Source organism: Euprymna scolopes, chromosome 28, assembly GCF_053919585.1.
Source record: "Euprymna scolopes isolate OS-2025 chromosome 28, ASM5391958v1, whole genome shotgun sequence".
NCBI classification, from domain to species: domain Eukaryota; kingdom Metazoa; phylum Mollusca; class Cephalopoda; order Sepiida; family Sepiolidae; genus Euprymna; species Euprymna scolopes.
Window position 1 is genome coordinate 32,159,276 of NC_136509.1, and position 15,421 is coordinate 32,174,696.

General features: G+C 31.2%; 1 long non-coding RNA gene across 1 annotated transcript in view; it reads left to right on the forward strand.

Moving 5' to 3' along the window:
- Positions 1 to 15,421, forward strand: part of LOC145249557 (uncharacterized) — a 425,864-nt gene that overhangs the window by 171,048 nt on the left and 239,395 nt on the right. Inside the window, exon 3 of the long non-coding RNA XR_013863549.1 lies at positions 4,656 to 4,729. This is a non-coding gene — a long non-coding RNA (uncharacterized LOC145249557). The remainder of the gene's footprint in view (positions 1 to 4,655; positions 4,730 to 15,421) is intronic.

The window sequence follows — 15,421 nt, forward strand, 5'->3', positions numbered from 1 at the left end:
CACATTACATATATACACACATATATACAAATTATATATACATACATATATACACATTATATATATACATGTATATTAACATTATATATGTACACATATATGCACATTATATATATACACATATATGCATATTATATATATACACATACATACACATTATATATACACACATACATTATATATACACATATATACACATTATATATATACACATATATACACATTATATATATACACATATATACACATTATATATATATACAAATATATACACATTATATATACACATATATACACACATATATATACACATTATATATACCCATATGTACACATTATATATACACATATATATACACTATATATATATACACTTATATATACACATTATATATGCACATATAAACACATTATATATACACATATAAACACATTATATATACACACATATCTACACATTATATATATATCCACACATATATACACATTATATACATACGCATATATATACATTATATACATGCGCATATATATACACATTACATACATACACATTATATATGTACACATATATACATACACATTATATATATATATATATATATATATATATATATATATATATATATAATGTTAAAAGTCCACGTATGCTTGTAGGATAGTGATTTAAAGGTTATGAGGGGTTTTTGAAGCATGAAAAACAATGTTACTTTTTGTATTTAATATTTTTATTGTTATTTTTTATATTTCAAGCGGACCTCCGCTCTTGGTTAAAAAAAAGTATCGAAAATATATATACAGGGTGACCCAAAGAAAAAACAGAGGACGTTCAATTGTTTTTCTGAGCATTTTACAGTCAACGGAGAAAAAAAGACCAAAGATCCTAATGTTTTGATGTGATGTTTTAAATATAATAAACTAGTTATGACCAAAGTTTCATTTCATTCGAACAAAACACTAAGATACGGAGCCTAATTAGAGTTGGGGCCCGTTTTTTGGGGGGTGGGGGTCACCATATATATATATATATATGTATAGTAAGTTATAAAATGTATATGGCGATTAAGCTGCACTGGATATTCCGCGTTTCATCCACTCTAGGACTCTTCAGGCTTATGCACATAATGCGGAATATTCAGTGTAGCTTAATCGCCATATATATTTTATAAATTACTAACTAGCTCTACCTACGTATTGAGCACTTTTGAAGTAAATACTTAAAGTTTATGCATAAATCTATACTTTCGTATATTAATTTTATGTGAGTAAATTATGTAGTTATATATATATATATATATATATATATATATATATATATATATATAAGTTTTGCAAATTTATTTTTATCTTTTCATTCATATTCTCCCCCATTGTTACCTTTGAATCCTTTTTATTTAGGATCTTCCATCCTTTTATGCACTCATGGCCTCTCCTTAAAAAGAAACCCCGTTGAATCATTTTTTGAAATGTTTATTTCATGTTGAATAACGCTCTTGAATATCAACATATCGATTTTTCTTTTTACTCGCATCCATCGACACGATTATAATTTAAAACAAATTGAGACTTGAAACGAATCTTGAGAACAATTTCTCTTACAGATCGTTGCGCAAAACGTTATAATATCGATGGTAAAAAGAACATTGTGGGACACTTTCCTCCCCCCCCCCAAGAATTGCATGTTGTTAGTCTACGTAATCCAAGCTAATCTAACGCAAATTTGTACTGCGTGTGTGTCGTGACATTACGGGTAAACACTTGATCTAATAGCCAAACTAATCGCAAAGTTGGAAGCACCATCAATACATATCATCATCAGTGTTATCTCGCCGTCCGCCTGATACTCATTTAACCCTCGTCCTCGTATGGTGTTTAGGCCTTGATAATTTGTAATACCTTAGTAAAAAAAAAAAAGCGTCTTTAATACGATGTCCTTATCAGTATAAAACCTTGAATCTTTAATTGTTAAACTCATTATTCAAAAATAAAAAAATAGTTACGTATAAAATAACATAAGAAACAAATGCTCCAACAGTTTTAAAATCCAAGTCGATCAAACAATATGCTTATATCTACCAGCCGCCAGTGATTTCTCAGTCGTAAAATACGCTTAAATATATTTTAATTCATGCATATTACATATTTATTATTATAGAGCAATTTCTCTATTGATTATTATATCGTAACCGATATATAATGTAAAAAAATAAAAAGTGTAAAAAAATATGATTTCGGCGCCATCAGCTAGAATCGAAACCAAAACACTTAACGCTCCAGTCTTAATACTTACTGTTTGAGCTATCGACAAACGGATGAGAAATCGTTAAAAAAAATGAAGCGATTTACACGTATGAAGACATTTCCACGTATTATTTTTACACAGGAATAACCACATATCAAGGCCAGGAGGCCACTCGAGGATAAGGGTTAATGAGTGTATAGTTGTCAAAGGGATAATGTCATAGTAATCGCTAGAGCGTATGCGTAGAAGTGATAGTTTTAGTCGACTCACTATTTTGACCGACTAAAAACCAAACCGAATTTATTCCACAGATCCAAATACCCTATATATCAAGTTTTAAGTTTGTAGACCAAAAATTGAGAGAGGAGTTTGGAAGAGACCGCTCGGCACACACGAAGACAAGGTCACTTCTCTGTCTGTCTGTCTGTCTGTCTGTCTGTTTGTCTGTCTGTCTCTCTCTCTCTCTCTCTCTCTCTCTCTTTATATATATGTGTGTGTGTGTGTGTGTGCATGTATTTCTGTAGAAATATATTTTCTTATAATATCTATCAATCCTTATTTAAGAAGCTCAACGTACTTACAGAGCAATATAGAGAATAAATGACAAAAAGTTTTATTCCAAATTCATGATGTTAACCATCTTATAATTTATTCCTTTAATTCAGTTGACTTATACAATCCTTGACAGTATCTGTTTTGTAGCGCAAAATCAATCACTTAATTATTATATCAATCAGTGAATCTATTTTGCCCTTAACTCATCAGAAGAAATAGCAACAATCAATTCGTCAAAAGGAATTGAAGTGTGATTTGACATGATTAAAATCTGAAAATTGGAAGAGAAAATTCAATATGGCGTAATGGAAAAATAAAAAGGTATTTGCAGTCTCTCTTCCAATTTTCAGATTTTAATCATGTCAAATCACACTTCAGTTCTTTTTGACGGATTGATTGCTGCTATTTCTTCTGATGAATTAAGGGCAAAATAGATTCACTGATTGATATAATAATTATGTGATTGATTTTGCGCTACGAAACATATAAATATTAGATATGTAAAAAACTAATATAAAAACAAACCGCGCATAATATATTTTTATATTAGTTATTTATATGTCTAATATTTTTTCATTTTTTTATTTGGCAATTTATAACTACAATAAACTGCAGTTTCACTTAATGCCTTAACTAACAAATTCTAGCATTGCTGCAAATATAATTTGCTGATTTCTTTATGTCCTCTGATAATAAGAATAGCATTCTTTGAAACTCCGTGGAATAAGGACTTTGTAACTTGTTTTTTGGAGTATTCAGTTGAACAATAAATTTTAATTGTAAAGTTCAACATACAGTTTTAATTTTCTTTCTCTTATAATAAGCTCTACTCTCTATTGCGTATCGAGCTTTTTTATTCGGTTGGGATTAAATTTTCTATATATAAATACTGTTATTTATATTAGTTTGAAGCTTACCATTGCATATATCAGGTAAACACTACATCCCTTTTTTTCATTAATCTCTCTCTCTCTCTCTCTCTCTCTCTCTCTATATATATATATATATATATATATATATATATATATTTATATAGATTGTTGGCGAGCTATTGGCTAAACATTAGCAAACGTGTTTCAATGACCCCCTAGCAGGGTCATTGAAACACGTTTGCTAATGTGTAGCCAATAGCTCTCCAACAATCAATATATTGCTCTGTTTCATGCATTGAGCACTCTTTGGAATGACATATTGTATTGTTGTTGTTATGAGTTACTGAAAAATTCTACCAACAGTATAATATATATATATATATATATATATATATATATATATATATATATATATATATATATATATATATATATATATATATATATATAAGGGAAAAGAAATTAAAACCGTAAATTGAAATTTACAATTAAATTTATTGCTCGACAGAACACTCAAAAAAAAAAAAAAAAAACAATTTACAAAGTTCTTATTCCGCAGAGTTTCAAAGAATGCTATTCTTGCTATTCTTCTAATCAGCGGACAGAAAGAAATCAACAAATTATATTTGTAGCAATGTTAGAATTGCTGGTTACGGCATTAAATGAAACTGCAATTTATTATAGTCATAAATTGCAAAAATTGTACATGTCCTTTAAAAGAAAAACGAGTTTTTTTTTTTACATTTTTTCAAATGTGGATGTAAAAAAAAAAAATAATAATAAAATTGCAGGTTTCAAATGTGATCTGAATGCGAAAAATATATCTTTAGAAAGAATTTAAATAAAATTTATTAGAATTAATCTGATTGGAAAAAATATATATTTAGAGAGAGAGAGAGAGAGAGAGAGAGAGAGAGAGAGAGAGAGATGCTGAATATTTATTTGTGGGATATTTGTGTTAATGTGATTGTCTAATTCTTTTTCAGAAATATTAAAATAATAAACAAGATAATTCTACAGGAAAATGCAAAGCGAAGGATTTACATCTGGTCTGATTTTGGTAAGTTCAAGACGTTCATTATTATTTTTTATATATTCTTCAATAACAATAAACTATATATTCATTTAGTATTATATAAACATTTTGGTGGAAATATTTAAATAATATGCTAAAATGCCGTAAGAATACAGGTCGTATAATACGGTAAACATAAAGTTAAAATAAATATTAGTATCAATATTTATAAGACAATCCCAGGCAGATAAATAAAGCACAATATGTAAGAGAGAGCAATACTATAAATGGAAATTTTTAGTTAAATTATGTGGGATTTTGGCCTTTTGGCCGAGATCAAAGTGTAGTATCTGTTGTATGTGATTACAACAAAATGTATTGTTTAACAAAGGACTAATGATAATTATTAAAGCACTATAATAATTATCAGTATTCTTTGTCAACAATAAATATATAATTTAACTCAAAATTTCCATATATATATATATATTTCAATTATCCTGAAGATGTCCTCTGAAACAGGGACGAAACGTTGATTTTTTAATAATTTCATTCGGTTTTTTCTATTTTTCTTTATATATATATATATATATATATATATATATATATATATATATATATATATATATATATATATATATATATATATATATATATATATATATATATATATATATATATATATATATATATATATATATATATATATATATATATACACACGCACACACACGGCATAATCGCGTTGACACACCGATTCTTATCAGATCACCGAAGTTAAGCAACGGCGGGCCTGGTTAGTACGAGATGGGTGACCATTTGGGAATTCTATGCACTGTATGTGCTCTCCGCTTACCCCGGCATTTGTGTCCAGTTGTCCTATACATTCACTTCACTTGCCACTGGTATTTAACAATGTCGACTCAGGAGAGGTGGGGTTGAAGATTGCGCAACTCCTGCTACAAAAATTTCATGCGCAGGCACTCCTTCCTGGGTATCCATAGTCTGTTTAAAACTGAAAGAGCCGGTCATTTATATATATATATATATATATATATGTGGTTTTCTTGTAAATATTCTTAAAGTAATGTTTTCCAGTTATAGCAGTATAGGCAATAAAATAATATAAATAATACAATACCAAATATATACATTTGTCTGATGCTCAATGATATTCAGAGCATATATACATATTTTGAACTTTATATATATATATATATATATATATATATATATATATATATACATATATATATATATATATATATTTCTCTTATGGATGTATACGGGTCTCTAATGAGTTGTTTGGTTTACCTAGGCTATTCAACGAAACACTTTTTTTTTTCCATTTTCCTTAAACTTTTTCTTCTAGGGGATGGAACATCCAACCAGATGTCTGACATTTACCCCTATTTTAGTGAGTCCAACCAAGAGATCTTTTCAGGATTCTAGCCGTCCCTTTCAGTGCAATCGTTTGTATTTCATTTGCACTTGGTTCACCAGGTATGCTTGCTATGTACTTTTTAAAGTTCTTTTTCATAAGCCCAGTTGCTCCTATGATGACTGGTATAATTGAAACGTCTTTTAATTTCCAATTTCGTTTCATATCATACATAAGTCCTTGATACTTTGTTATCTTTTCCCTCTCAACTCTGTTAAGCCGTGTATGAAGTACTATATGCCGAATAAACTTGTATGATATGATTTAAATATATTTGTGGCATTTGAATTGTTTACAAAGTGGATATATATATATATATATATATATATATATATATATATATATATATATATATATATATACTATTATTATAATTATTTTAGGTTTTTATTGATCTTAATCACCCACTCCTATGTCTGATATCTTTCAGCTTTCGAAATAAGTTTCATGTTTAGGAAATCGATTTCGCGAATTAATTGGGCGCAATCATCACAAAAAGAAAGCGAAAAAAAAAAAAAAAAAAAAAAGAAAGGAATGGTAAAAAAAGAGAAAGAGTCCGAGTGAAAGCAAGTCTTATATAGAGACGTTTTACATCCACGTTGTTGACATTGGCGGGGGGAAAAAAATTACCGGTAGCGGAATGGAAAATGCTTTCACAGCCGCGAGATCAGATGGTGCGGCTGTTTGTGTGGATCTATACTTGATCAAAAACAATGGAGATCTATCAGCGTTATACAGACGAAGAAAAAAACAAACAAATGAGTGGTTTGACAAGAATGCCAATAAAAGAGATGTGACTTGCAGATTTATGTATTTATTTTTGGCTGTTCTAAAAAAAATGCTCGATTTCCAGAAACTGACATTTTTATCCTCGTAATGACCTGGTCCCTGATGATTGCGGTGTAACGTTGTCCCTGGGCAGTTCTTGGATGTCCATCCTCACAGGCTTTGCCTTTTCTCTTTGAAGAGGGGTTATTTTATTGTTAATCGCTTGCTCAGGCATTTTTTGCATGCCAGAATGCCCCTTCCTCCAGGCCATTGACTTCTAAATTCCACATTCTGACCCTGGAGTGGGATAGAACGAAATACCTCCAAAAATACATCTATTAATTTTATTTACCGAGATTTTTTTTATTTGATTTGCTTTGACATTTCGTAGAAATTTCCACATTTCCCTTGTTCGATAATAATGTCGACAATAATCATTTGTTTTGCCTGAAAACGAATGAATCTTGCTCAGCACCAACAACAACAATTTCCAGCAGCTGTTGGGCTAACGGGTCTAGTCAAGCCGACAGACCTAAACAGTAAAAACTCAGATAATTTGGTCCGACGAATGCGAATGAAAATAAGAGATTATCTGAACCAACGGGTAGAGATTGCCCAAATACCGATGGTAATAGCGAATCCTCAGCAGTTGAGTTAATGATACGAACTGATAACCGGGGTGTGTTAAGTTCAAATCCAGTCCGTTCCACAGAAACACTTTCAGTTAACGATGTTGGCAACCTTCACGTGGGTCCTCCTGTAATTAAACGATTTCTTTCTAGAAAGAATTTTAACTAGAAAGACATCGAGAAAACGAATGCCAACAACAATCATCTGATTCATTCGAAATAAGTAAATGATGCTCAACAACAATATCAATCAGCAGCAGCTGCCGTGATGATATTAAAAGTACGGGAGGATGGAATATTTCTGGATCCTCATTCAATTGCAGACAACGTCAGACCTTCCTGCTAGTATATATATATATATATATATATATATATATATATATATATATATATATATATATTGTTGTTAAACAGCACAGCATTTTCTTGTTTGACAATTTTCCGTTTTATTTTTTCCAGTTTTCGAATAATCCTTCTTGTGTTCTATGTAAAATGGTGTAAAAGTGTTCCGTAGTCTGCGAGCGCTTTCGGCGTTTCATTGTCAAACAAGAAAATGCTGTGCTGTTTAACAACATATGCTTATAGGAGAATATGCTGCCTAAATATACACAATATATATATATATATATATATATATATATATATATATATATATATATATATATATATATATATATATAAATTACAATAAGTTTACCAAGGTAATCAAAATGGTAAACTTAAAATATATTATAAATATTAAAGAGTTAATATTTACAAGTAAAATAAACTCAGCCAGATGTAAAAAGCTCAATAAAACCGAAAAGGAAATAGAGCTTATAATATGAACAAATGATTAATAAAACATGTTAAAAGACATCTTGAAAAAGAGTTAAAAACATATTTAATTTTAAAAAAGGAAGCACAAGATAAGTGGATAGTCCTTAATCCGCGCAGTTTCGAAGAAATACTCTCCTTCTCATCAGAGGGCAGGAATTAGCAAAATGCAGGATCGGATTTTGCATATAAAAGTATTTAATGAAACTACAAGTAAGTCACAGATTTTACTTGGTTAAAAAAAAGGGTGAGGTAAGGGGAACAAGAGGCAAAAGAAAAATGATAAAAAGATTTCACATGAATGAATAGTCCGGTGAAGGGTAAAAATCCAAAAATGGTAAATCCAAAACGGTCGAATTTAAAATTTCAATCCAATGGGTAAATTCCAAATGGTCCAAAATAATCCAAAAGGCAGAGTTCCTTGGAAAAAAGCGCAAATGGAATGAATTCCAAATCATTAAAGGACTATCCACTTATCTTGTGCTTCCTTTTTTATTTTGATAGTGCTCAATCCAAGAGAGCAAATTTATATATATATTTTTTTATTTTCTTTATGTAAATATAGTCATATCTTGCTGTGATGTGCAGACCGTTTCGATCATTATTGGTCTCATCAGGCAAGAAAATATTTGAAAATTAAAAAGTTTAAGAACTTTTTTTAATTTTAGAGGAGAGAAATATTTTATCATGTCTAGCATGAGGCATGGTTTAATGTTTTCTATATATATATATATATATATATATATATATATATATATATATATATATATATATATATGGTTTTACAATTATTTCTAGCTTCTGCATACTTTTGTTTATTTGTACTGGACTTATGTCGGATAAATCTGCAGAATGCCTGCTACCTTTGAGCAATGGCAGCTGCAGAAGTAGAAGTGAACCATTGGCGAGATTAGAATTTGCTGTTATGGTTTTTCTCTGTAAAACATTTGCCACAAGAACTCGTCCAGCTAAAACAACTGATAGGTCCTGAACTATCATCCAAGCTTCAGCCTCTGTCCCATCGATGCAATGTAGCATCCCTTTACCTGTTCTACAAGTACTTTAATGGTGAATGTTCCGACGAGCTGCAAACACTTGTACTCCCTCTACGTAAATACCCCCCGACAAACCCGACAAGCATTAAAATCCCGTCCCTTCACAGTAAAGATCCCTAGATGTAAGAGAGCCTTCTACTCCAGTAGTTTCTTCCCCAGAACCTCTAGACTTTGGAACTCCCTGCCAGGTTCCTGCTTCTCCAACTGTACTGACATGCAGAAGTTCAAGTATAATGTGAACCGACATCTTACTGCACAACTCCCCACCTAGTACCCCTGTAGCCTGTGTCTCTAATAGTAGCCCCCTACATCAAAGTGGCAATGTGCCTTGTCTGGGGTGAAAATGTAAAAAAAAAAAACTATACATAATTTTCCTTTCTTCTTCTGTGTACGTGAGACTAAACGGAACTTTCATGAGTAAAGTTTCTTCCCCAAAACTACTCGACTGTGGAGCACAATACAACGGGAATGGCTCACGCCTGAAGGATAAGATAACTAGCAAGTCCAATGTTAACAAATTCTTTTTGATCCTTCCCTCTTAAATAATCTAGTTTTTGACCAGTCTCAACTATTACTACTGAACTTCATCTTGTGTAACCGTGCAAAACAAACTAATTAACCATTATCCTCGAGTGGCCTGTCGGCCTTGATTACCACATAAAAACAACAAAGAAAAACTGCACAATGTAAACATTAGTGACAATTAATGCTTAGAACATCCAAACAATAAAGAATGCTTACTTTCTTTCTACTATCTTCCCCTTCTCACAACTATTTTTATAATCTCTAATCATAACCTCTAAACTATTTGTATAAACCCTAATCCTAATTGCCTAACTATTCGTATTAACCTTAACCTTACCCCTAATGCTCCAAACTATTTGTATGAACTCTAACTTTAACCCTCTAAACAATTCGTGTAAATCAAAACCCTCTAATCTATTTATATAAGCCTTAACCCTCTAAACTATTCATATAAGACCTAACATCCTAAACACTTCATATAAGCCTTAACCCTTTAAACTAATCCTATAGACTCTAATCCTCTAAACTATTTCTCTTGACCCTAACCCTCTACAATGTTCACATAAACCCTAACCCTTCAAACAATTCGTATACATCCTAACCCTCTAAACTATTCACAGAAACCCTAACTCTCTAAATTATTTGTATAGACCCTAACCCTCTAAACTATTCATAAAGACCCTAACCCTCTAAACTATTTGTATAGATCCTAACCCTCTAAACTATTCGTATAGACCCTAACCCTCTAAACTATTCGTATAGACCCTAACCCTCTAAACTATTTGTATAGACCCTAACCCTCTACAATATTCATATAAAATCTAACCCTCTACAATAGTCATATAGACCATACTCTTATAAATTATTTGTTTAGACCCTAACTCCCTTAACTATTCAAATAAACCCCAACGCTATAAACTATTTGTATAAACGATAGTTGTTTTTTGTTTTGTTTTTTTGTGATTGAACATAACTCAGACCCAGAAGTAATGAATATATAGTTTATGTGATTAAAATCCATAAAATAAGTCTTATGGAAAGAAACTCCCTGAGCTTTAGTATTATATATATATATATATATATATATATATATATATATATATATATATATGTGTGTGTGTGTGTGTGTGTGTGTGTGTGTGTGTGTGTGTGTGTGTGTGTGTGTGTGTGCGCGTGTCTGTGTCTGTGTCTGTGTGACATTAGTTAACGCCAATTTCTGCTACTTTTGCTGTCAACATGTGCGTGCGTATCAAGTAATCAATATTTTGGCAATATTCGTGGCCGACCAAATCAATATTAATCTGACAGATCAGACTCCAATCGGCAACGCAAGCTAACTGAGACACTTTGTCCGAACAGCCTTTATCATTATTTGTAAATGAGAGCAGGAGATTTGCAAATTGTAGCTGAACTAGTCAAAATTATTGACTGAATCAGGTGCACCGTTTTGTTGCTGTGGATGTATAAAGTGAGGCTCGCTGTTTGTTTGTTTGTTTGTTTGTAAATAGACAAGCAGCTCAAACACTGTAAAAGCGGTGGGCAAATGTTTATTTAAATGGACATTTCAAAAGATCATTCGCGAGTACACATCCCATGGGTCGGAGGTTAAAACTGCCGACTATCAACACGATATTTGTAGATTCAATTCCTGGCTAGTGAAAGCTATTGGTCTAGCCGAACTGATGAGTTGTGATACAACGAAATAGTACTATATATGGATGACTATATATATTCATATATAGTAATCAGGATAGAATTTGTATCCATATCTTATAAAATCTGGAGAGTTTTTACTGTGTTCATATATTAGTGCCTGATAACAGAGCTATTTATTTGTAATAAAAATATTTATTTATATGAAGATAATTTGGCTACACATTTGGAAACATGCTCCAGTGTCATTTCTTTATGCTTAGATTTTGTGGAATATATATATATATATATATATATATATATATATATATATATATATATATATATATAGTAATTTATAAAATATATATGGCGATTCAGCTACACTGAATATTCTGCGTTTCATCCACTGTAGGATTCGTCAGGCTTATGCGCGAATTTTGTGGTTGCTTCTTGTTTTTATATATGTTGAGGATTTCTAGTTAGCCAATCAGCTTTCTAGTATCCACCGCGCCCCCTCCTATCAGCCAATGGGCATGCATTCTATCGAACAAAGGATCTGTTTTAGAACTTACTAGAAATCCTCAACATATATAAAAACAAGAAGCAACCACAAAATTTGCGCATAAGCCTGACGAATCCTACAGTGGATGAAACGCAGAATATTCAGTGTAGCTTAATCGCCATATATATTTTATAAATTACTAACTAGCTCTACCTACGTATTGAGCACTTTTGAAGTAAATACTTAAAGTTTATGCATAAATCTATACTTTCGTATATTAAATTTGTGTGAGTAAATGAAGTAGTTATATATATATATATATATATATATATATATATATATATATATATATATATATATATATATATATATATTTCTTTAAGCTGTTCAACGATGTTAAACTGATGATCATCATCATGGTGGCGATGGCGTTGAAATATCCGTTCCAAGACGGGTAAAATCAAGCCCTCGAACTTAACAGTTTTGCACCAATCTTAATGCCGAAGATATTATGATGCTAAAACTTATGTCTGGAATTCTTATTCCAATTGTAATCCAAATCCATTACATGGTTTTGTATACTAGAGAATGTCTAAAATGTAAGGAGTCTTAAGAAGAAAGCTTGCAGCTACTATTTGTCAACTCCGCACGAAACTAAAATCAACTCAATAAAACCCACAATACCCACCGTTACGTCTGGCAGCTGTGTTTCAAAATTCATTTCTTCATACGTTTAAGAATGAATAAGAACAATCTATCTATCTATCTATTACATAACGGGCATTTTAACACTTACACGCCACATTGTTATCCCTTGTTTCAAATGGATCAATAAATCTATATGCATCTGTATATATTTTTCTATTATCAATATATTTTACTCTTGTATCTAAACTCCACCTGAATGTTGAGCTTTTTATTATATCGAAAAGTTTCCATTTAAAGAATCCTTACATACTTCTTTGGTTTTGGTTGTTTTTGTTTCACAGCATATCAACCCTTTTCAGGTTATTTAATGCCGAATCCAATGATTTTGAAGAACAATTCTTTAATAGAGTATATTTGTTTTGTTTTTATAAATTGGTTTCTATTTAACCCATAGTTGGGACCCTAACAGGTACTACCAGTCCGAGTCAGAGTGGACCTGGGAGCAATGGCAATTAAAGGGTGGCTCTACACTCCTCAAAGCCCGCAAGCTGGGGTCTCACGATCGGATATAGTTTAAGGTCATATCCAGGACCATACATACTTCTTTGATCTCCCCATATATATATATATATATATATATATATGACACCCTGCACTGAAGATTCCCGAAAGAATGAAACATTAGTAATGATTATTTGCATATATATATATATATATATATATATATATATATATATATATATACAGTGATGATCATATTTATTGGCACAGTAAAATAAAAGTTAAATTTTGTCTAATAAATTCTAAAAAAGGGATTAAATTAAAGAAAATAACAAAGTATATTATGTATTTTTAACTGGCCTTTCCGATGCAGCAATCGGATTTTAGAAAAAATAAATAACAAAGGAACAACAAACATAATTGCAAAAAACCCTTGTTCAAAATTATTGGCACGATTTATTTAATAATCAATTGTATAGCCTTTGGCCTTGATTACCTTCCTCAGTCGCTTTTCATAGTTTACAACCAAGTTGTTGCACTCTTCAGTAGTAATTTTAGCCCACTCTTCCTGACAATAATCCTCCAATTGAATAAGATTCTTAGGCTTCCTTTGCATTACCCTCAATTTTAATGTTCTCCATAAATTTTCAATTGGATTAAGGTCTGGGCTTTGTGATGGCCACTCCAAAACATTAATATGATTGTCCTCAAGCCATTTCTTAGTCAGTTTAGCCGAATGCTTTGGGTCATTATCTTGCATGAACCACCAACGACGACCAAGTGAGAGCTCTTTAGCAGAGTCTTTCAGGTTTTCATCCAATATTTTAACATAATCTTCCTTTTTTATGCTACCTGTGACCTTAACAAGTCGCCCTGGTCCAGAGGCAGCAAAAGATCCCCAAAACATCAAACTGCCTCCACCGTGCTTCACTGTGGGTATGGTGTTCTTAGGCAGGAAAGCTTCGCCAGATTTTCTGTAAATATAAGACACTTTATTATGGCCAAATAACTCTATTTTCGTTTCGTCAGTCCATAGAACACGTTTCCAGAATGCAACATCTTTATCAATATGACGTTTTGCAAAGGCTAGCCTTGCTTTCAGGTGCATAGGCTTCAATAAGGGAGTCTTTCTCGGACGACATGCTTTTAAACCAGCTCTCTTCAAAACTCTACCAACTGTATGTCGAGATACATTCACTCCAGAGGTGCTCTGTTCATCAACAATCTCCCCAACAGAGATCCTTGGGTTTTGTTTTACTTGTCGAACAATTTTCCGTTCATCTCTTGGGGAAAGAATCCTTTTTCTCCCTCTACCCTCTAAACTCATAACGTGGCCTTGCGATTTGAACTTGTTTATTATGGCTCTAACAGTGGATTTGGGAAGGTTTAGCTTCTTTGAAATCTTATCATAGCCCTCCCCATTGGTATGGCATGCTACAACAAGCTTCCTGACGTCTTCGCTGTGTTCCTTAGTTTTAACCATGGCGATTGAAAATTATAATTTAGTCACTTATAATAGTTTAAATAAATCGCTATCTAAAAATTATCTGAAAAAAATTATTCACTGAATTAGCGTTAAACAAGCATAATATGGCTATAAAAAAGTTCAGAAAGCACGTAAACCGGAAATTGATTGATATTATACTGATACTAAAAGAAAAACAAAGCCGTGCCAATAATTTTGAACAAGGGTTTTTTGCAATTATGTTTGTTGTCCCTTTGTTATTTATTTTTTCTAAAATCCGATTGCTGCATCGGAAAGGCCAGTTAAAAATACATAATATACTTTGTTATTTTCTTTAATTTAATCCCTTTTTTAGAATTCATTAGACAAAATTTAACTTTTATTTTACCGTGCCAATAAATATGATTATCACTGTATATATATATATATATATATATATATATATATATATATATATATATATATATATATATATACATATATATATTTTTATATATATATATATATATATATATATATATATATATATTTTTATATATATATATATATATATATATATATATATATATAATTATTTACTATAATAATTATTAAATACCTACAGACACTAATGTTGTATCCTTTCGGAAATCTTCAGTGGAGGGTGTCCTGATTAACACCAGTCGATAGATTTGAACCTGGCGACAGAAGCCACCCCTGGCTCTATTAGCAAAGACCATATCCATTCGACTACCATTAACCGCGAGCAATGC